The 23,608-nt window shown below is 42.9% G+C and overlaps 1 protein-coding gene across 2 annotated transcripts in view; it reads left to right on the top strand.

The window, feature by feature from the left end:
- Positions 1–23,608, top strand: part of MYH9 (myosin heavy chain 9) — an 85,820-nt gene that overhangs the window by 7,637 nt on the left and 54,575 nt on the right. The window contains exon 1 of one of the 2 annotated variants that reach the window (XM_081879451.1): positions 3,525–3,682. The exons of the other annotated variant lie outside the window; for it this stretch is intronic. The gene's annotated coding sequence lies outside the window, so the exon portion shown is untranslated. Of the gene's footprint in view, positions 1–3,524; positions 3,683–23,608 lie in introns of those variants that run through there. 2 annotated transcript variants of the gene reach the window in all.

Below are 23,608 nucleotides of genomic sequence, written 5' to 3'. Positions count from 1 at the left end.
ATTTGAACCCTTATCTCCTACAATGTTTGTCCAACACTCTAACCACTGCTCCACACTTGCTCTCCGAGTAGCTGAGTTCTATTTCCAGCCCTGCAATTTCTTCTCCTTACACTATTCTCACTAATGCTTAACCATAGTATTTTATCTTTTAATCCTTGATACAATGATGTTCAGTGGCACACATCTTTCAACAACTTTAGTAGCATCACCTTCTCCACCCTTCATCCCTTTCTTAACCAAATAAACTTTCTTTCAAGAGTCTTCAGGTTAATTTCTCTAGGATACTCTGTTTCTCCAAGTACACCTTCAGCTATTCTGATTCTTATTGGTCTTTTTAGGATCCTTGACCTAATTAATGTCTTTTCTTACATCATTTATACCTACAAATATACATTCTCTAGCGTACAAAAAGCCTTGGGAATGGCCCAGCTAAAGCTAGGATTTTAAATTCACATTGATGACAGTGTCAGAAGCCCATACTTATATCTTCTCCACTGAAATCAATAATACCTGAAAATGTTTAAGTCAGCCTTGTAAACGAGCCCTCAAAAGTTACTAGCCTATGATTGACAGACAGGTGGCTTGTTTGCTTGAAATTGTTATTATTTATCATACTTAGGTGTTTTTCTTAACAAAGTAACTCAAAGCAGCTTACAGCAATAAATAAATTGGTAGCTAGTGCAGTCACACCAGGACTGGTATTTATGTGTTCAGAGCATCTTGCTCTGGCTTGCTATGGGCTGACAGAATGGATAACAGACTCTGTCCCTCTTCCAGTAGCCTCATGAATTTCAATGCTAGGCAAGAAGGCGGCTTCCTTCCTCTGGTATCGTATCCCATGCCTTCTGTGTTGAGCACAAAGAAAAGAAGTTACCTGTATAATAATTTATTCTCTGCCCGCCCATGAATCCCACTACAGAACACCTTATCATACATGGTACCAGGAAAGTGTTTAGTTACAAGAGTGTCTGAATTTTGGAATGAACATCTTTTATTTTATTAGAGCCCCTCCAGTGCTTTATAAACTTCAGCTTTAATCTGATGTTGCTTTTTTTTTAAAGCATTACAAACATAGAAAACTAGAACTTACTTCTGAATAAATATCCACAGAATTTCACTGCTAATTTTCTTTCACTAAAGATTTGACATTGACTATTGTGATTAACATTGGTGATGCAAACTTCCCATCAATTTGCTTGACCAGCTTCAAAATAATGGTTCTTGGTGTGTATGTTAGCTTCATACCATGATACAGTAGGTCCAACTTTTATTTAGCAGGAGATCGAACAGAGGTTAAAGAGGACAGGATTCCTGCACGTTTGCCACAGTTGTGTGGAGGTGGCAATATTCTGCAGCTGTAGCTTGGATGACCACGCCTACACCTACTGATATTCCCCGCTTTCTACATAACTTTTAAAGGTACAGGAGGCCTGCCCTCTTTTGCATCTGACCATCCAACTTGAGAATCAGACTCCTGAGTAGAGTGGCTAGATAATGAAAGTGGTTTCTCAGCTGCCATATATGTCAATGAGATATCGTACATCAGAACTCCTTAAAGCACTACATATAACATTGGAATCCCATTGCGCTCAGTGGGACTTCCTTGAAGATCAGTGGGTGTAATATTGCTGCCTTTAAAAAAGCAAACAAACCCTGGTTTTTCACAATTAAATTTGGCAAGTCCAACACTGGTGTAGTCTGGTAAAAGGTTGGGTAATTCATGCAGTGAAGCTAGGATTGCCATACGTCTGGAATTTCCCGGACATTCATGGAATACTGCATCCGGAAGCAGTGTCAGGGCAGAAATCGTCAAAATGTCAGAGATGAGGTTCCTCATTTTGATGTATTTGGTTCACCTGATTTCTAGAATTTAAAAGTCAATGAAGCTAGCCAAACCTTATTGGTTATCCTTAGTACTTGGTAAGTGGGAGTATGCTATCTCTGAACATTAAAAAAGTATAAATATTTTATTAAAAATATATATAAAAGATTTGTAAAAAGACTAGTGGAGGAAAGACAAGTGCATTAATGTTAGGAATGACAGATATAAATGAGACTTTTGTGTTTAGAGGTAGAATACCTCTGCTTTCCACATACTGATAACAATAATGGGTTGGCTATCTTCATCATGTCCTGTTGTGAACGTTCCAGGGGAATCTGCTTGGCCGTCACTGAAAACACAATGTTGGACTAACAAGGCAAGCCTGTGCATGTTTACTTAGAAGAAAGTCCCACTATGTTCAGTGAGGCTTGTACTTAGGTGTGCACAGAACTGCTGCAGCTTAAATAGATCTTGATCTAATATAACAAAGTGATTCTTACCTTTTTTTGTAAGCTTGATGATGGTGACAGTGGCATGCATGTATACAGAGCTTCACAAAGAACAGGTTTCACAAGTCCCTACTCCAAAAAGCTTGCATTCTAAAACATAGAAGAGGGAACGAGAAATGGAGGTAGGGGTAAACGGGGGAATGTGAAATTATTTCAACTCCATGCACTTTGGTTGTTCCAAAATTCTTCTACAAAATAAATGAATTTTGAGGAGGGACGTTAAGGAAGGAGGTTGCAAAGGCCTTCTGGACGCAGTTCCAGGCATAATGGGCAGGAAGACAGGAAGAACATAGTTGTTTCAGGATGCAGGAAACCTTTGGACAGCTAAGTGGTGGACAAGAGGATGTCACAGGAAGGGATGCCTTGGAAAATAGAAGTGGAGAGAGAAGTGGGAGGGCAAGGCTGCAGAAGAGCTCTGAAGGGAGTAAGTTTGTGCAGGATCCAGTGGTGAAGAGAAAGCCAGCGTGCCTATTTAAGGGCACTTTCCCAGTCTTTTATCAGTACTGCAAGAGTCTTTGTTATATGTGACGTGTTAAACTTCAATTAATAAGCGTCGAACAATTTTAATTTTGAAAAATATCGCTATTGCTAAATGGAAGTAGAAGACCTGAGTATTTGCTTTTAGATGTTTAAGGGCCAGTCTTGGAGAGAGCCCTGTTAAATACAGTAGGTTTACTTCTGCTTGAGCATGCACAGGAGAACAGGCGAGTGCCCACTGTTTTGTTCCTACTCAGGGTAGGTTAATGGGGCTGAAAATGGATGGTAGAGATTTCTCCCCCGCCGCCACTCCACTCCTTGCTGCCACGCCTCAGAACAACCAGGGAAACGTTCAAGATAGGCCCACAAAGGGCCCTACCCTTTCTCCGTGCACCTATTGGCTGCCCGACGTGTCATTCTACGCTCCTCTCTGAATGAGGGCGCATTGGCTGAGCCCATTTCTGCGAGGAGGATGAGAGGCGGGCTAATATGAGAAGCGGGGGTTGAGGCGTCAGTTGAGGAGATTAAAAAAAAAAAAAAGCGCCCTCCGCCTTCTTTAGCAGCACCGCCCTCCTCTTGCGTCGCCATTGGCGGGAGCTGGAGCTCAGTCAGAGCAAGCTGCCCTTTTTATTGGCCAGCAGTACAGCAGGTGGGTGTTGCTGTCCTTAGCCGCGGCCGCTCCCTCCCGGCTTGAAACCTCGCTGTTGCCGGTGAGTGTGAGGCGTTGAAGCTGGAACAGCGCGCGGCGGGTGGGGCGCTGCGACTCTCTCCAAAGGTGCCGGGTACCGAGTCTAGTCTTCCCACAGCGAGGAGCAGGAGCCGCGGCGGTTCGCCCACCCCACCCCCCAACCTCCCGGGCTTTGGCCAGACTCAGGTGAAATCCTGCTTCAGGGACGGCGCGGGACGGGACGGGAAACACGCGAGAGATGGCGCTTGGCTTTCAGTTTGGCGCCGGCGGGTTGAGCTTCATCGCGAGGCGGGCGGGCGGGTGTGGCTTAACTTCTAGAATGCCTTTCTTCTGCCAAGCGGGCTGCAAGCCCAGGAAGTGCCACCCACTGTGGGGGCATCGGCTTTGGAGGGGGGGGTGGAAGCGGGGTGGGGTGGGGTGGGGGAAGGTGCAGCCATCATCTCTTGGCTTCCTTTCCGCCTGAGGTGGGGGAACGCTGTGCAATTGCCACGCACAGGATCCTTCCCTTGCCGCACCGGCTACCTGTGCTTCCCCTCCCCCAAAATACCCCTTTCCCCTCCCCCCACCGCCCCTAACCCCAACAACCCTGCAGGGGAAATGGCTTTAAGACTACCGCCTCTTGCCTCTCTGAGAAAGCAGCTGATCGCGTGCTTCTCTCATCCTCTGCTGCCTGTTACTATATCTTGCTCTTGTTGCAAGAGATTAAACCTGCTCGTTCTCTCTCCTCGGTTTGTAGCTGGGGTTGCACCCTCTAATCATCTAAGGATTTCCTGCCCCCCCTCTCCCCCCTTAAAAAAAAAAAAACAAAGCTGGGAAGTAACGGGCAGTATACCGCTTGGCAGCTGTCAGGGCTCCCGCCTGAGTCACGGGCTGACAACCTTGTTGCAGACATTGCAATGGGCTTGGCTTCCGCCCGCCGAGCTTGACTTCCTCATTCAGTTGGCGCTGCTTGAGTCAAGCCAGGAAAGGGGGAGGAGGGAGCGACGGGGCAAGACGAAGCTTGCAGGAGGAGAGTCTCTCTGGTAGATTTTGCAGCTGCCCCCGTTCTCAAATGGGACCAACTTCTCCTCTCTGTTCAGCCAACTTCCTTTGAATAAAAGGCGGTGAAATGCCCTGATTAAGCAACAACGGGCGTTTATTTCCCTTTGGCAGGGTGGTTCAAACAAGAGTCCAGCAGTCCCAGGGTCTGTATCTGGAAGGAGCAACTTGTGAAAAGGAAAAAGAAATGGGACAGGATTCCAGCTCATGTGTTTATTAGTTGAATGTGGAAAGTGGGAAAATGCTCTGAGGCATGCTACTTCTAGAATATTCGCCTGTGACAATTGTTGCTCTTGGGGAAATACTCCAGTTGACTCTAAGCATTGCAATAACTGTGAAGCAAGGATTTTAGAAAGTGGGTTTTCTCTTGCTCTTGTCCCTTGATTGTTGCTATCTTTCAAACTTCTATTTGTGGTAGAGAGTCTAGGGGATCTGTATTGCCTGCCTGTTTTGGCTATCCCTTTTCTGTGGAGCAGAACTACTTGCTAGTTTCAATACTTAATTGATATAAGGAAAGTGTCAATGCCCATAGAGACACCCTTTTACTGGCTGTGTCTACTTTTTCATTTTGCTCTTGCCTTTACTTCCTTTCTGTGTATAATCTGTGACTCTAAGTTACTTCCAACCAATGTACACCTGGAGAGTGGAGTCTGCTTTAAAAAGAAGCCCCTCCAGGGCCTGTTTGTAGACAGCAGCAGCATCCCTCTAGACTAGAGAAGTGCACAAAGTAACATGCAGGTCTGACTTGCAGGCGTGCCTGAGAAATAAGGACTCCCCAAAGCATTCAGGATTTTACCAATCTGTCAGACTTGTGTGCTGCTGGCAAGCAAGATGTGACTTGCATTTTCAAAAAGTAGCATCTGAGCTGGCAACAAATAACTCGTATACAAAAGTTTTGTTTGTTTCGCGGTATAATTACCCTGCAAATAGCCGTAACAAAACTTGGCTGTTAATGCTAACATGTGCATCTGCGACTAATGATTCTACCCATGATGAAACACTAGTTTGAACTGCATAGGTAAAAAAAAGAATGCTGTGGCTAAAGAGAATGTATGAACCCTGGTCCTCGGATTAACACACTTCTACAACTTCTTAAAAATGTAGTTTCTTCCCTTAAGCATAGGTGTGACACAACAGAATCCAAAGTAATGACTGCGTAATCAGTTACTACTTGTATAAAGATACATTATTAGTCACCAGGTGAAAAAATGCTATAGTTTCTTATCTTTGCCACTCCAGTTAAAGCTGCAAACCTTTGCACTGGCTAATACTCTGACTCATGGACTTGCTGTCTGGAGCTATGACGTTATACTTGTGTATTCAACTGAAATGAAATAATTGAGATAAATTCTAGTCACTTATCTATGTGAATGTCTTGGAGGGCCAATACAATTAGCCTGCCATTTTGAGCCAAAAAGTATCATGTTAGCGGTTGATGTGAGCTGGCTTGTTTCTGTCAGTCTTTGAGGGCAAATTAGGCATATTAATGTAGCTTTTGGAAATAATTGCTCAGGAGAAAGCTTGTGTTGATGTAGAACTAGGAGGGTGTGTGGCTCAAGCGGTAGAGCATCTGCCTTGCCTGCAGAAAAAGGTTCTGACTCAGGGCTGGAAATGTTCCCAGTCTGAAAGAGTCTCTGCCAGTCCGTGTGGGCAGTACTGAGCTAGATGGACCAATGTTCTTGACTCTGTATAAGGTAGCTGCCTATGTTCCCATTTTACCCTGAGCCCTCCTTGTGGTTCTTGACTAGTTGCAGTAATAGTTACAAGTGTAACCTCCTTGCTACTGCCTTGTCTAATGCAAAACAGTGTTCTAGACACACCCAGTTATTATATCCCCCACGATATTTCTTTCAATTGATACTGGGCAATGAGAAATATGTTTGTAGTCCTCTGCAGGCCAGTGCTATGATGGGTGTGTGGAACCTGTGGCCCTCTAGACGTTGCTAGATTCCCAACTCCCATCAGCCCCAGCAAGCATGGCCAGTGGTTGTGGATGATGGGAACTGTAGTTAAACAACATCTGGAGGGCTAGAGATTCCTCACCCCTCAGCTATGATGACCTTCAACAGTGGGGAGGTCCCTCAGTAAATGTAGGTAATGATTAACCACCACAGGTGACCAAGGGAGTGTTCATCCTTTACTGCAGCCCCAGATTTGCTACCTGTTGCACCTTGGATCAATCCAATCTACTTTTTGAAACTCTGGATATTTATTCCCCATCCATCTTCTCTAAGGAGTCCAGAGCAGATAGGGTGACTTGTAGAAGAATTTACACAGGATCAGTTAAACATGCCCAAATTAACTTTTGAAAGATTTGGATTCAGACTAAAGGGGCAGCATACCAAGTCAGATATAACTTGGTCTGAAAGTACTTGGAATAAAAGGTAAAATTGTCTGAAATGTAACAGCAAAATAAGCTGTCATCCATGCAAGCCCTATCTGTGTGTTTGAGGTTTCCAAGGATGGGGACAGCTAGTAACTAAGGGTAATATCCAGTGTTAGTCGTGCTTAGAATATACATGTTGAAATTGAGAGACGAGTAATTTGTCCATTGATTTCACAGGTCTAATCCATGTATGACTAACACTGGAGATCTCCTTAAGAGTTACTGTAATTTGAGAGCCAGAAGTGACCAGTGAGTGAATAAGCATGCCCACTTAACTGCTATTTATTTTTCTAGCCTAAATTGAGATAGGCTTTTTGCACAGTACAGTCTTCTTATTTAATTTGTTATGCTTACTGCTGTGGCGTGCTTGTGCAGCATGTGACCTGAAAGTCCTGTAGTCCATGAAGTCCTGTTAATCCAGAGAGTTTGACTTGAATTTAGGGCTGGATGTGAAGGGAGAGTAGCACATTACATTCTCACTGCAATTTTGAGAGTTAACTTTGGTACATGCTAGTCTTGTCATGGATAGCTTCAGATTATTTCCCTTCATGCGGAACCTGAATTCTGTTCTCCTTCCTCCTTGCAAAGGAGCTCATCTTGATTTTGGATATGTCTCCCTTAAGGGTTCCAAAATTCCTCTGTTAAGAGCTACACTTGGAGCCTTTAATCTCGTATTGCAAAATACTGCCATAAGTGCTCTCTTAAGAGGAAGTCTTGAAGTTACTAGGAGTTACAAATACTTGGGGGAAGGAAGAAGTAATACAGTAGACTTTTGAGAAGAATTGGATGCCATTTATTAAATAATGGAATATTTGCCATAATGGGCATTCAGAGTTCAAAATTAGCTGGGCACCAGTCGCATTTTGCGACTGGCAACTGGCCTCCTGCAGCTGGATTGAGATATCAAGGAGGCGTGCTTTGCACCTAGCATGTCCACCTGCCTGGCTGTAGTCATCTGGTCTGCTGGGCACGCCCACCAAACACCTGATTTGCCCAGCGGTGCAGCAGGAAAACACACACTTTCTTTGCTTCCATGCTGCCACGCTGGGGTGAATCAGGTGTTTGGCAAGTAGAGTGGAAGCAAAAGACACGTCTTTTGCTGCTGCACTACCCTGCAGAGCTCCTGATTCCCTAGCCAGCCAGCCCCCCCCCCCCCCGCGTGGCTACCTGGTCTGGTAGCAGGGCAGGAAAAAACAAACAAGCAATGCACCTAGACATTTTGTTTTGGTGCCCACAGCCTAGGTCCCAGGAGCCACATGGCTTCTAGCACTCCTGTTCCAGTTTCTAACACCGGGCATTTTGATAATGTACTAAGATGGATTTAGTTAGCATGTAAACCATCTAACCTGGAAGCTTGCAATTAACGTGGTAACATTTAATTTTTTGTTTTATGCTGGCCTATGTATTTTTAAATCTACAATATTGAAATGTAAATTTAAAAAGAGGGAGAGTCTTAGAAAATATGCTGGATCTCTTCTCTTCACATCTCATGTACTACCGGTAGTTGATTGCCAGTTTTTAGTGGGGTTTTTTTTACTGTCATGTGACCAAATCTTAAATGTTTTGTGCTACTATTGTACCATGTCAAGATGCTGCTGGTAGGAATACATATACATATACATACATACATTGAGAGAGAGAGAGCTTGTTTTGTTTTGTGGTATTACACAAGTTTTACCTTAAACTGTTGAATTCTGGCAGAAATCTTTGGCCAAGTTTCAACTTCCCATCCACTTTGAGTGCATGAGTGAAATGTGCTTCTGAACATGCATGAGGGAGGGTAAAACTTCAGGTCTGGCAGCAGTCCTTTGTACCTTATGAAGTACCACACAATGGAGCCCATGACCTAGAAGGGTGCATGAATACCCTAAAATAACTTCCACATTTGCTAGATTTTATTTTTTTCACTTTTAAAATTACACTTGTGCTAGTTTGGATCCTGGTCATTTTATATCTGCTTTTCAGAAAATCTATAACTGGAAACTGCTGCTGAATGGGCATAGCTCAGCCTCCAGTTTGTAGCACTATTCACCTTGAGCTGTATCTAATTTTTTTTCATGTATTTGGACACAGCAGGTGTTCAGGTAGGCCAGAAACAGGCAGGCTTGGAAGATAATGCAAGTTTCTCTCTTGAGCCTGGGGCAAATGTGCACTATTAATAAAAGGGACCATATTTCAGAGTATCTTTATTCTAACCAGTCTCTGCACAAATGGTTAGTCAATGCATGCACCCAAAATGTCACTCGCATAAAAATCTGACTTATACTTACTTACTTTCTAAAAGATGACTTGGACAAATTATGATCTACATAGCGGGGGCAGGTTTTAACTTTCTACTCCTACATATCATGCACAGGAACACATTTATTTCTTGTTTAGGATGCCATAATAGGGTGAAATCTCCCAGAGAAGTCCTGGGAGGTACAGGCACTCCAACAATGGATACTTGTAAAATTTTCCAGTGCCATAAGAGAAGTCCTTCTTTTTGGAGGATGCTGCTTAGTACTTGGGCCAGATCCCACAAAGCAATTTCCTTATGAAGCAGCAATTCAGATACTTAGTTGCTGTATTCCTACAAGACTGCTCTGAGCTATCAAATTTCCACACATCCAGCTTGCTAACAGAGCTATGGAAAATAGTATAGATCCACCTTAACAAGAGTGCCTATTTTCATAGATGTAAATCATAATTTGGGCGGGTTTTTTTCATGTGGAGACTTTTCATGGCATGAACAGACTCGGTAGCTTAGATCTAGTTGTGCCATGTTTATATGCAAACTACTACCAGCTATCAGCTTTTAGGCAAATGTCTTCTCTGATTTGATGTGTGTTCACTGTCAATAGCTCCTATCTATGCAGGCTGAAATGTAATAGTACTGGATTGCCTGAAGTAGCATAGTTCTTGTTGACAGTGAATCTAAGATGACTTTGTTCTTACCTTGACTTGAAGCACCCCTCCCCGTATGACATATGTGACAAAAGAACATGGAAAGAAGTAGCTAAAGACTTGATGGCAAGAGCACATGGACTGCTTGTGGTTACATACAATTACAGACTCATCCCTAGAAGCTAAACATTAAGTAATGCATTATTAGTACCAATACCTAATTTTAGATTACTTCTTTCATGTCCAGCCCTTTGGGATATGTCCTCATCGTTCTGTACATTTGCCTTTGCTGTTGATTTGTATTGAAGGAACCATTATGTTGTTGTGGAATGGGGATGGGGCTATATTTTCTCCACAATATAGACTATGGCAAAGTTCTCTCACCCTCCCATTAAGCTTCTGGTATTCTGCGGGTAGCGCTGTGGGTTAAACCACAGAGCCTAGGGCTTGCCAATCAGAAGGTTGGTGGTTCGAATCCCCGCGATGAGGTGAGCTCCTGTTGCTCAGTCCCTGCTTCTGCCAACCTAGCAGTTCGAAAGCACGTCAAAGTGCATGTAGATAAATAGGTACCGCTCTGGTGGAAAGGTAAACAGCATTTCCATGCGCTGCTCTGGTTCGCCAGAAGTGGCTTAGTCATGCTGTCCACATGACCCGGAAGCTGTACGCCGGCTCCCTCGGCCAATAAAGCGAGATGAGCGCCGCAACCCCAGAGTCGTCCACAACTGGACCTAATGGTCAGGGGTCCCTTTACCTTTTATCCTGCAAACACTGCTTCCCTGTGTATTTTGAGGAAATGGGAAAAGTCACAGCACACTCATGCCTTTACCCAAGCCTAAGACAGTATGCTATATAGGGCTATATTGAATTGGTTATCCATACACCAATTAGGCATGGGCTCTGAGAGAGGTTTAACAAGAGGATCCAAATGGTTCTGCATACAGTAAAAAATCTATTGCCTGCCTTGGACTAGGGTAGTTTAAACAACATGGATCCCAGTACCAATTTTCATTAGTCTATAGTAGTGGTTCCCAAACTTTTCCCTCTGAGACCACTTGAACATTGCTGAGGACCTTGGCAGACCACTTAATGATTCTCCTGCCTCTTAGAGCAATTGTAATGATTATGCTGTGCTAGATGGTGTATGATTTTAATTGTATTTTTAGACACACTGGGCCACTTGAATGAAACTTGTTGACCACTTGTAGTTTGGGAACCCAATGATTCTAAAAGTTCTAGTGACCTACTACTCTGTTAAGAGGTTGCTGCAACTCTTAAATACAGAATGTGCAATCTTTCATGAGTTTGCTAACTTTTGTACCAGGCTACCACTTCATCCAACTTACTTCCAATGACAGTATCCTAAATTTAATTAAATGCTTGAAAATGAGTTCCTTTCAAAATCATGGGAATTTCTTCCAAACACATTCAAATGCATTGATAAGATTTAGATGAATGCAAAGATTATCTTTAGTATCTCTAAAATAGTACATTTCATCTACTCACCTGATTGAAACAACCACATCCCCCCCCCAGTGGATGAATACAGATCTTCAGCAAAAACTTTGAAGTTCTAATTGAGAACCTTGTGTCTTCAGACATAAGCCTGTTGGTATTATGCTTTTAATTCAACCAAAGTGACTGCTAATAGAAAATGAGTCCTTCTCACAGAAGCACTCCAATACCATCTTTGCTGTGTGAGAAGCAGCTGGGGAGAGGAGCTGCAAGATATTCAGGAAGGGTTGAACCCCTTGATCAGTGTGTTCTCTCCCAATATATGTGATGAGGCCACTCCAAATTAAACCCGCACAACTGCTGCAGTGTCTAATATTGCCCTAAGATGCTGTTAGTGGTAGATTTTGCATAATCACTAATCAGTTTGACAGTGGCACTTGAAATTAGTCAGACCAGTTAGAAAATGCCTTCAACCCAATTAGCTTAGCAGGTAAGCCCTGCTCCTTACCACTGTTGGCTATGAAGTTCCTTTCAAGTAGAGTGACGCTGCAATTGCTGGACTACACTATGGGGCTTATTTTTCATTTTGTGCAGTATTATACAAGGTATTTAAAGTCTAGACTTGATGTTAATGTGCACAGACTAGGTATCTTAGTTATCCCTCAGGTTACTATAGAAGAAATGAAGAGGGACGACTTTTGTGCTATACAGTAGTGCTGAAGCTGCTTGGGCATGCATCATGAAAGCCTTGGGAATAATATATATAGTAAAGCCTTTGGGTACTTCCATGGCTCCAGCCTGCATTAAATTTCTTCTTGTTTCCTCTTAACTAGCTGTTTTTCCACATTTCATATTGTTTAATAGTGTGCTTGCACAAACCTGCTACACGTGTTTGAAGAGCAAGTTGCGATACAACACAAATAGTATTATGGGTTGTATCCAGCCAAGTTCTGTTCAGAGCACACCCACTGAAATTAATGGACCTAAGTTAGTCAAGGGCATTCATTTCTATGCGTCTACTCAAGCACTGGATACAGCCCCTAATGCCCTTTTTCTTGTTGTCTGATATGAGGAAGCACAGCTGAGAGATCCACTAAGAACTTTTTCTTAGAAATGTTATTTTTAGGCACTGCTGTTCCAGCTTCCAGTTACAGTCTTGCCCAGACCTCCAAGCTACTCTGTCTTATTCTTAAACTGTTCTCATCCCCTGAACTGCTCTTTTTTGTTTCTCCTGCCTGTAACTGAGCCTTTAGTCCTTGAGTTCCCCTCCATCCTATATGTACAACTTGCAGGAATCTTCAACAATGTTTTTCCAGAATGAGGGGCAAATAGTTGGGGTACTCTTTCCCAGTTGGTGCCTTCCAAATGCATTGGATTACAATTTCCATCAGGCCTAACAAGCATGGCTAATGATCAGGAACAATAGGAGATGTAGTCCAAAACATATGGAGGGTACCAGACTGGGGAGGGAAGGCAGGTCTAGGGAATCTTGCACTACCTAATGTTCATAAACTGTTCTTTAGAAGTAGACCTTTGACAAAACATGGCTGAAAAGTGACTAGCTAACTTTTTACCTTTCACCTATGTCTTCAGCAGTCCCAGTTACAAGCATTTCTTTATTGGAGGCTCCCAAGCTGTTTATGGCCTTTAGGTTATCTTAAAAACAAGCTTGCAGCTGCAGTTTAGCCTACTTGTTTGTGTCCAGGGGCATGCAGTAAAGAAGGGAGGCTGAGCCAGGAATGGTCACTGGAATGTCTGCGTTTGTGCACAACATTTCTCCTTTGTGTTGGACCAACACTTGCTTTTGGATAAGAGAACATCCCAGGAAAGTAGTGCTGGCAGATGGCAAAGGGCTGTGCCAAAGGGATAGGTAACATTTCTGAGTAGGTGGTCACAAGTCTTTAAAAAAGTTGTATATGATTATAATTCTGTATTGAAATTTTGGAGAGCTTTTGTTGCTTAAGATACTCAGATGACACTGAACGTTCAGAGCTGCTGCTGCTATCTAGACTAGTGATTAAAAATAGTTATAGTCCCAAGAGCCTGAGGCTGGCTTTATGCTATGAAACTAGCTGTCACTTTAGCCAAGTTGCCAGACCTTATAAAACTCATAAAGGAGCAGGAAATGAGGGATAATTATTACAACATTAAAAGGCAATGGTGTAGCTATAGATTCCTGATCATGGACAATTATTAGTTTGTTTCCTTTGTGGTTATGAGAAGTTCAGGATCAGTGGCATTTCTTTTTTTAAAAAAGGGTTGTTGAAGGCGCGGCAGATCCTTGTTCCAATCTGAGCCAGACAGTACTGTACTAATGTTGGAGCAGTGCTAGTTCCTTCTTTCTCACCCTACCCCTTGCAGCCCTTTCTTGTAGCTGCTTTAGTCCTATCCTGGCCCTCAGATAGAAATGAATTCAATTCAGGAAGAAAATCACTTGTGGGGAATGCCAACAGCCTCCTCCTTCCTGCTCTTGATCCATTAGAAACCACTTGCCCTACTTTTCTGTCTGCTCCTGGGATAGTGGTGGTCTGCATTCAGAGACAAGGAACTACTGCTGCTTGTGTCAGGTATCAAGCTTTTGCACTTAAATGTGGACCAGAAAGATGATACGGAAGAAATGTCCGTGAAGAGAGAGTGCTTTAGAAGAAAGAAGCTTAGCACTGATGCAAATTGCAGAGTCCGTGAAAGAATGAGAAGGCATGATTGTAGATGGGAGGGGTGTTGACTCTGACACATACGTCTTGCATGAACTTGACTGGGATGGTAAAACCAGCAGAAGAGGCAGCCTTGCTTTCAAATCTAAGTAAATGGGAATAGTGTTTCTACCTGAGGCACAGCAGGGAAGCGTTTAGTTATTGGCTCTGATCTGCTGCTGTGGAGGTATTGTTGGCAGTACTTTGGGCTCCTATGCTGAGCACTCAAAGCCTGTGGGGATAGGAACTTTTGCTTCAATATTGTCATCTTGTGCAATGTCCCAGGCCTGTCTCTTAAGATCCTGTTGCCCAGGGAGACATAGTGAACTCTAAACCAAACCCTTTGAGCAGCAGGGCTGGGCTGGAGTCTCTGAAGCCACTGCTGTCATCTTAAAGTGGGATTACTCTACTGAGTGGTCACGAAGAATGTGTTCTCCCTCTGGAATGTTTTCCTTGTGGGCATGCTGTCTCTTTCCTATGCTGAGAAGGCATGTATTGCACACATGGTAATAGGAAACAACAGTTTCAGAAAGCATACTATGCTACATTTAGCTTGGAATAAGATATATTCCAAACTTTTTAAGCTTTGGGTTGCTGCCAGTTGGGCTTAAGTGTGCTGCAGATGGAGTTTGAAACTAATAACCACCTCTACACCCCTCCCCATAACACAATGCTATTTCCATGCACCAGTTCCCATACTCTGTAAGCTGAACTAATTAATATCAGCTTCACTCTTGAGTGCAACGTGTCCTAGGACTTAACTCTGCAGTTGGTCTGTAATGGCAGGAGTGGCCTGTCACTACTGTGGAGTTTCCATACCACTTTTCCACCCCTGCCATTGCACTTCTGTATTTCAGCAATGGTGATTGTGTGGGGAAAGGGTGGTAAGACAAAACACGAAAGCTTTGAATGCAAAGTATTTTGCCTTGGCAGTAGTACCCCGCCCCCCAATATCCTAATCTGTTTGCAGGGGTACTTCTGTTTTTGTTGTAACCACGAGCCCATCTAAGTTTGCATGGGCTCTCTAGTTAACCAGTCGTAAGCCTTCTGAGAAGAAAAGCCCAATCATGGGTTTCCCTTGCCTCCTGTTATAAGAATGTTTCCCTTTGATACCATACAGAGGCTAGTAATGACTTGTTGGTCTGCAGCTGGCATTCCTCAAGTCCTGTAGAGGTGAGTCGGGAAGAGTGGAAGAAGGAAATGGTTAAATAATACAATTATTTAATCTAAGAATTGGAAAGCAGCAAGAGCCAAACAATTCATCATGAAGGGAAAGATGACTTCTAAATTTAAAGTGATGTGGAACTTTTAAGAAGAGTCAGTTAATTTTGTGTTAACAGTTGCAACCAATAGGGCCAGAATATGGGGATAATCTTAACATGTGAACCATATGGCTTGGGTTGCATCTTCTGTTTGTACGTAAAATGGCAGAATTGCTACTGCCTTTCCAATATAGGTATGGTAATTTGTGGACCCTCCCTTGCAACCACACTGATACCAAGAGGTTTATGCCAGTTAAATTTTCACACTTATTTCATGTTGTGGCATATTACTATTTATATTTCCTTAGTTCAGAACTTGCTTGACACCAAGTGAATAGTGCAGTTCATATTTTTGAATGGTGGCAGCTCTATACCCTGGGATAATAAACTAAACTTCAAAATGAGTGGTCTGAAGTAGTGCATCCAAGTACCAATCAGCTGCAAAAAAAAAGTAGACTACTTGAATGTCGATAAAGAGCTCAGATTCCTGGAGAGAGAGACTTTAACAGTTACTTAAGGCTGCAATCCTATGCTTACTTACCTGGGTATTAGTTCCACTCAACTCACTGGACCTTGCTGCTGAGTAAACCTGTATAGGATTGCACAGCATATCAAATTTTATTGTGACACACCATATTTAGTTTGTGTGAAAGCCTTGACAGTTATTTTTTCCCACTGTCACAGAAAGGTGCCTCATTGCACTTAACATTGCTTTTATAAAAAAGTGTGTGTGTATGTGAGTGTTGTGAAATACTTATCATTGAAACAAAGGCTGTGCCTATATGAGGAGCGACTTGAACTTGTGAACTATAGAGCCCTCTGGCTTCTCACTTGTGTTATAATGTGGCTCTTCCAACTCAGCATTCAATTTTGATCTTGCAACTAATTTTCAGTTGCTCTGACTCCTCTTTTACTGTGCAACATCAGCAACAGGATATTGCTAATCAGAGTGCCTCTCATTTCATAATTTCAAAAGTCAAGGAGTGTACTGCTGTACTTGTCACCTCAATTAATCACTGAGTACTTTCAACAGATTTCTCTGCTTCAGTTGCTCTGTGTTACAGAATGCACAGGTATGGGGAATACAGTAATGCCCCCATGTACAATTAAATTGGAGAAAATTGGGCATAAAGACTTCAGATGACAACTTTGCATGTCCAAAGGAATTGTGAGACATGAATGTGCTTTTGCCATGTTTGACAAATGAAGCTCAAACATCTTTATAAGCTGTAGAAATTTCTACATGCCTCTGTCTTTAAGTATTGTAGTTTGTGTGCTTCAGATTTTGAGAGTAATTGAATGTGTTGCTCCTGAGAATCAGAGGCTCAGTTTCTCCACAGATTCAGGAGAATACCCAGTGAATTGGGCTTTGTCCTGTAAGCAATAGGTTTGAGATCATGATCACATAGTGCACTTTCACCACCTCACCCCTTGCTTAACCTACACACTGCACTTACCAGTTAGGTAGCATTTGCTGTGTAATTATATCTTACTGCTTTCCCCTCCCCCTTACACTTGAGCAAACCACGCTCAGACTGCTTGAGCAATAGAAGCTTGGTTCCATCAGAACAAAGTGCAGTATAACTCTGGGAACAACTTTCCCCCAGAAGTTTCATTACAGACTTCATTTGGGCTATTCTGTTTCAAGGCTTTGCATTTGATTTAGGTGGGAAAGAACTAGCTGCTTAGGTCCTATTAGGGCTCAATAGTTAAATGCTCCAAACTGGTGAAAATGAACTGTCATCTTTCCCTGAAAATGAGGCTTTAACTACAACTGAAAAGGTTATTGTCTTTCCAGCAACTTTGCCTGGGGCTTGTTGTGCAGTTACCTATTTGCAAGAGCGTGCAATGCTTAAATCAGGAAAAACTGTGTGGGTTAATATTCATTGGATACATTCAAGTAGCATGGTCATTTAGAGACAAAATTTCCTGTTTGTTAAGCAGTCTTTCTGCTTATACTCTTTTATATTAATGTGCTGACCTTGATGAGCAATGGCAGAGTCCCAACAGCAATTCTGTGGCCACTGATAAAGTAAACAGTAGGCCAAGGGGGGTAATACAAATAGTACTGGAGAAATAAACTGCAAGCAGTGTGTCCTGTTTTTCCAGATGCTTCTGAAGCCTAAAGGAAGCTTCACTTTTTTCAGGGGGCAGGTTCTCACAAACCTTTAATACTAGAAATCCTGCAGAAAGGGTTCAGCAAATGGAATGTCTAGATTCCTGAAAGGTAGACTGTATCTTACCCTCTCCTTCCCAGTCTTGTGCAGATGGTGTTATCAGTTCGTCAGCCTTCATCTGAAACACCTGGATCCTGTAGAAAGCTCAGGAATTGAGAAAGGATCTCTTGTGCATGTTCAGCAAATAGCTTCTTAAGATGTTCCCTAAAAGAGAGATGCAGGTTCCATAGTGTGTGGGGTGCATGGTATAACTATGGGAAGGAGGGTGGGGCGCTGGTGAACTAGGAAATCCCTGGTTCGAATGTCAGTGTTTGGTTACGTACCCAGTAGGTGGCACAGTGCAGCTCAGATTCTGCAGAATACTAATTGTGTGTTGCAACTCCATGTTATGGCTGGGTGAGACGTTTGCCAAATCCTTACTGTTAACACAATCTTCTTGCGCAAGCTGCTTTCCCCCTTTGCAGCAAAGGGAGCATATTGGGAGAGGTGATTTAGTAAGAAGAGTTCACTTTCCACCTTCTGTTAGAATTTGGTTGTCATGCATGAGTCTGCTGTTGTCATGACCAGTTTGGCTCTTATACAGTTCTGTGTTCTCTCTTGACTTCCCATTTAAATAGGAGAATAACAACCTACCCTAACAAGGTGACTGTAAGGATTACTGGGAATATATGAGACTCCTTGGAGCAGGGATGCGGAACCTGTGGCCTTCCAGATGTTGTTGGGCTCAAAGTCCCATCAACCCTAGTTGACATAGGCCAGTGGTCAAGGCTGTAGTTCAGCAGCATCTGTGTGGGGTGTGTCAAAGTTTGCCGATTCCTGCCATATGCCTCCATCAAATATATACACCACAGAGGCTGCATTTGTATACCCTCCCATGGCTGATTATGGTGTTAATTAACTTTTGTAATGTCTGCATGCATGGCTAGACTAAGATGCAACTCCTCCCACCTTTCCCATTGTCTTCACTTCACATCTGTACTGAAAGGACTGTGGCTGTGGTACACTACAATATTATGAGTAAGGGGCTTCATTTGAAATGTTTTTTTGCTCATGTGAGAAAGAAATGTTTGCTCTGAGAATGCTGAAACGCCCTACAGTCTCCCTTAAACCTACGTGCTTGAGATGATCTGAGTTGCTTCTAGATGTCTTGGTTATGACTGAATCAAAGTGTGGATGGTAACAGGGACCACACACCTGTAACTAGCCCAGCTTTACAATAGAATGGTAAAGAGCCAGTGGGCAGGAGCACAGGAAAGAGTCTCTCCCAAACTACTGCTGTTGCATGTGCTCCAGCAAATCTCATTATGGTCTCAAAGGGGCATTATGGACATCAAAGGGGTGGCTACCTGCCCAATACTCTTGCTGTTTAGCGTTCCGCCATGACTGCAGATGTTGATGCTATATCTGTAATTAGCAGATCAGTTCTAGGAACAAGCTGGACCCAAACTTCTTTCTTAGTTGAGTTTTACTGTTCAGTTTAACATTTATGTTGGCTTCTACTAACTTGTATCATCTTATTGTACAGCAGGAGGTATCCAGTAAGATAATGCTTGCTTAGAGTAGGGGATTCACCAGCTCCTCCATTGGAGAGTCTGTGCACCTTTAACATCTTAAGAAACTTGGCTTCCATTCAAAAAAAAAAAAAAAAAAATAGCGCTGGGAGAGCACTCCTCAACCCAGTGCCCTCCAACATGGTCATGGTCAGGGTTGTTGAGAATCTTTGTCCCAAACCTCTGGGGGGCATCAGGTGGGGAAAGCTGCTTTAAGTTGAAAGAAAATTCCTGAAAAACACATTAACTAGCAAATACTCAAATGGTCAAAACTGTTCTGCGTTGATAAAAATAGAGCAGCATCACTAGCAAGAAAAAAAAAAAAAAGGAGGAAGGGGAAAATGTGATGTGCTACAAATAAATGTGTGCTGCAAACTTGAACAGTTATTTCTTCCACCCCCTTTAACTAAATCCTATGCCTTGTTTGTGTGTGTAATATCTTGAAAGCAGACATAATATTCATTGGACACATTTAAGTACCATACCCCCGTCAGTCTGAGACCAAATTTCCTGTTTGTTAAGCAGATTTGTTGCTTATGGTCTTTTATATTAATTTACTGACCTTGTTGAGCAATGGCAGAGTCCCAAAAGCAATTCTGTTCAAGTGGACTTGAATGGTTGAAAAGTGTTTCCTGTGATAAACATTCAACAGTTGGTTAAAATGTGGTACCTTTTCACAGCTCATAATGCTGATAAAGTGATGTGCAGATCATGTTAATGATACCGATAAGGTGCAGTCTTTGATCTCTCAGCATTTTTCCAGCATACATTCAGTGTTTAATAAGTTACCTTTTCTGGAAGTAGACAATACGGATCTGTGCTAGAGCTGACTTTCGCCAAGTATGGAACACTAAATTAGGTAACATAGTTGTTTTTAATAATGCATTATTTTTAAAATCTATTTAACAGGTAACAACCAATAACATAAATGGACATAAAGAAAGAAAAACAAGTACAGAATCCAAGTTATTCCATGGAGAGAACTCATAGTTGTGAAAGCATAAAGGGGCAATAGGTTCAGTTAGGGTGTATGATGACTAGTGTGTGTCACTTGGTGTACTGCTGATAATTGTTGTCAGGATGTGGTGTGAGCTTTTTCACATCCTACAACCGGCCTGTTGCCATTTCCTGTTAAAGCTTACAGTCTCTACTAGATCATCATATTTGTGACTTAAGGAAGGTCTAACATTTTTCCGTTTCTTGGTCCCTTGCTGTTCATCTTATAGACGTTGTCCCACCCTTACTCTGTTGTTTACACTCTTCTTTTTGCATTTAGTAATGACAGACATTAATAGTTCCTTTTTTTGTTTTCAAATGTCCTACAGTCAAGGAACACATAGATTTGCTTTTCACAGAAGCCCTGTGAACTAAAGTGGATTCTGAAAACACTCCAAGGTTCCTTCTCTCCTTATGCTGGCTAGGTCTTTTCAGTCTTGTCACCTTCTGTGTGAATTTGGTGTGTGCTCAGGAGCATGTTTAATATTCCCCCATGGCTGTACATGATGTGGCTCCCTGAGAAACTCCTAATAAGATTATGGTTGCTATTGGATCAGTTACCTGGATCAGAGCTCATAAACTATTCTAGTAGAACCTGAGCTCAGCTTCTGTTCACTCTTAAGGCTTTTCACATACCTGACTGCACACACAGTTTGGCACACACCTGTTTGTGAAATGTATGGATGTTGTTGTTGTTTAGTCATTTAGTCGTGTCCGACTCTTCGTGACCCCATGGACCAGAGCACGCCAGGCACTGCTGTCTTTCACTGCCTCCCACAGTTTGGTCAGACTCATGTTTGTAGCTTCGAGAACACCCTCCAACCATCTCGTCCTCTGTCGTCCCCTTCTCCTTGTGCCCTCCATCTTTCCCAACCTCAGGGTCTTTTCCAGGGAGTCTTCTCTTCTCATGAGGTGGCCAAAGTATTGGAGCCTCAGCCCTTCACGATTTGTCCTTCCAGTGAGCACTCAGGGCTGATTTCCTTAAGAATGGATATGTTTGATCTTCTTGCAGTCCATGGGACTCTCAAGAGTCTCCTCCAGCACCATAATTCAAAAGCATCAATTCTTCGGCGATCAGCCTTCTTTATGGTCCAGCTCTCACTTCCATACATCACTACTGGGAAAACCATGGCTTTAACTATACGGACCTTTGTTGGCAGGGTGATGTCTCTGCTTTTTAAGATGCTGTCTAGGTTTGCCATTGCCTTTCTCCCAAGGAGCAGGCGTCTTTTAATTTCGTGACTGCTGTCACCATCTGCAGTGATCATGGAGCCCAAGAAAGTAAAATCTCTTACTGCCTCCATTTCTTCCCCTTCTGTTTGCCAGGAGGTGATGGGCCCAGTGGCCATGATCTTCGTTTCGGCCATGATCTTCGTATGGATATGATCTTTGTATGGATATGTTGGTATAATTCCGCTGTAAGAATGCCCCCCCCAAATAATATTTTCAGTTATTAGTATTATATACTGGAAATGTTGGCCAATTACTTCTCGGAAAAAGTGAACTCAAGAGTAATTGGTCATCTTGGTGAACAATATTACAACAGGGGCCCCTTCTCTGCTAAGATGGGGAGAAATAGATTTATGTGCTGCTGGGGCAGGCGAGGTGGAAAAACTGTGGCCTGCTAGATGTCGTTAGTCTGCAACTCCCATTGCCCCCGCTCATTGGCACAGCTGCCAGGGGCTTATGGGATTTGAATTTCAATGCTAGGTCCTTGCTGCTGGAGATACCTAGTGACTTAGACTGTGCACAGGACATGGAAGTAAAATTTCCAGAATGTCATGCATCTCAAAGGCTGTCAACCAAAATAACTCTTTTTCTCTGAAGGCATGAGGAATGACAAAACCATGCCAGATGTATTCTAAGCAGAAAGGGCCTAAAGAAATAGAAGAATATTTTAAGCTGACTATACAGCTCTTCAGTTAGTTTTCAGGAAATGATGAAACTAAAAGTAACCAAATTCAGCTGGAAGCGCTCATTCTCCTGGTGTGTCTTGCTCAATTATGGCCAAAAAAGGCAAATAGTTAGATACTTGGAAGTTGCAATTGCAGGAAGCTGTGTAGCAGAAGTTTAGACTACAGCTGTTGCCTTGCCAGCCTTGATACAATTCTGAATGCAGTACAATGAATTATTCCCCACCTTTTCCTTTGGCTCCTGAGTGACAAATTTATAGACCTAAATCACCAGAGTTTTCTCCTATTTTAGCAAAGACCTGTGGCATATTTTTGGCTCCCACACTATGATTAGGCATCATGAAGCATGGTGTATCACTGGAAATACTTGGCTCTAGGATAGTTCTTGTTTGTTTGAAGAGCTTTTATTGGGCTTTACATAATGTAACTTTTTGCTTTTTGATTTCTCCAGCAAATTCTGCCAGTATGAGCTCCACATTGGTTTCTTGCATTAAATATAGCCCCAGCACATTATTCTTCTTTGCTTACTTCTAATTTGCATCTGGTTGGTCACTGTGAGAGGATGTTGGACTAGATGGGTGATTGGCCTGATCCAGCAGACTCCTCTTATGTTTTCAATTTCTAACAAAATCCAAAGTGCCTTGTTTGCATGGTTAAGGTAAAGGTACCCCTGCTTGTACGGGCCAGTCTTGCCAGACTCTAGGGTTGTGTGCTCATCTCACTCTATAGTCCGGGAGCCAGCGCTGTCCGCAGACACTTCCGTGACAAGCTGCATCTGGCGAGCCAGCGCAGCACACGGAACGCCGTTTACCTTCCCGCTGGTAAGCGGTCCCCATTTATCTACTTGCACCCGGAGGTGCTTTCAAACTGCTAGGTTGGCAGGTGCTGGGACCGAATGACGAGAGCGCACCCCACCGCAGGGATTCGAACTGCCGACCATGCGATCGGCAAGTCCTAGGCGCTGAGGTTTTACCCACAGCGCCACCCACGTTTGCATGGTTAATCATAAGTAAATGCATATTTAGGTGAATGCAAGCTATCTGAACACTTGCTTTTGAGACTAAGGTGACATAAAAATGATGGCTTTCTTTTCTTTCTTTCTTTCTTTCTTTCTTTCTTTCTTTCTTTCTTTGAAAGGCTTAATGGAAACGTATATCCACAGTACGTCCTTGAACAAGTCTTGCTGCAGTTTACCAACTATTTTGTAACTTGGTTGACTCTGGAGGGAGACCTATTTGTATTCTAAATGTCTTCATGGGCAGCTTTGGCTAGCAGCATGCAGCAGTATTGACACTGTGGTGTGCAAAGGCTGGCTGAAAAGCTTGGTTCTTGACGGCTGTATGCATGCACACACAATGCAGAGAGACAGGAAGTTTGTAAGGTTTTGAAATACCTAATACAATGGACCACTTGTGTTGCATAGTGAGCCACATAAAGTGGCAAGTCCTAAAGTAGTTCTGAGTTTTTTTTCTCATTGTGGAAAAATAGAAGTGGCTACCTGGCAGCCACTTTTTTCTAATCTAACAGGTCTGCTCTAGTCAGGGTGAGTCTCCTGCCAGCCTGGAGGTTTTACTTTTACTTTCAGGCTATTAACAGATGCCACAAGGGATTGAGTGAGGCTGGCAGCCCAAGTTAAATCATTTGTAGGCATAATAGCAAAGAAAGGAATTCTAATTTCTAGATAGGAAGAAAAGACGACCTGCTTTCCTACCCATGCTAGGGCTGTCAGTCTGTAAATAGCTGTAGTTTGCTGTAAATA

This window comes from Podarcis erhardii, assembly GCF_964252035.2.
Source record: "Podarcis erhardii genome assembly, chromosome: 10".
In the NCBI taxonomy this organism is placed as follows: domain Eukaryota; kingdom Metazoa; phylum Chordata; class Lepidosauria; order Squamata; family Lacertidae; genus Podarcis; species Podarcis erhardii.
This window is presented reverse-complemented; position numbering and strand designations above follow the sequence as displayed.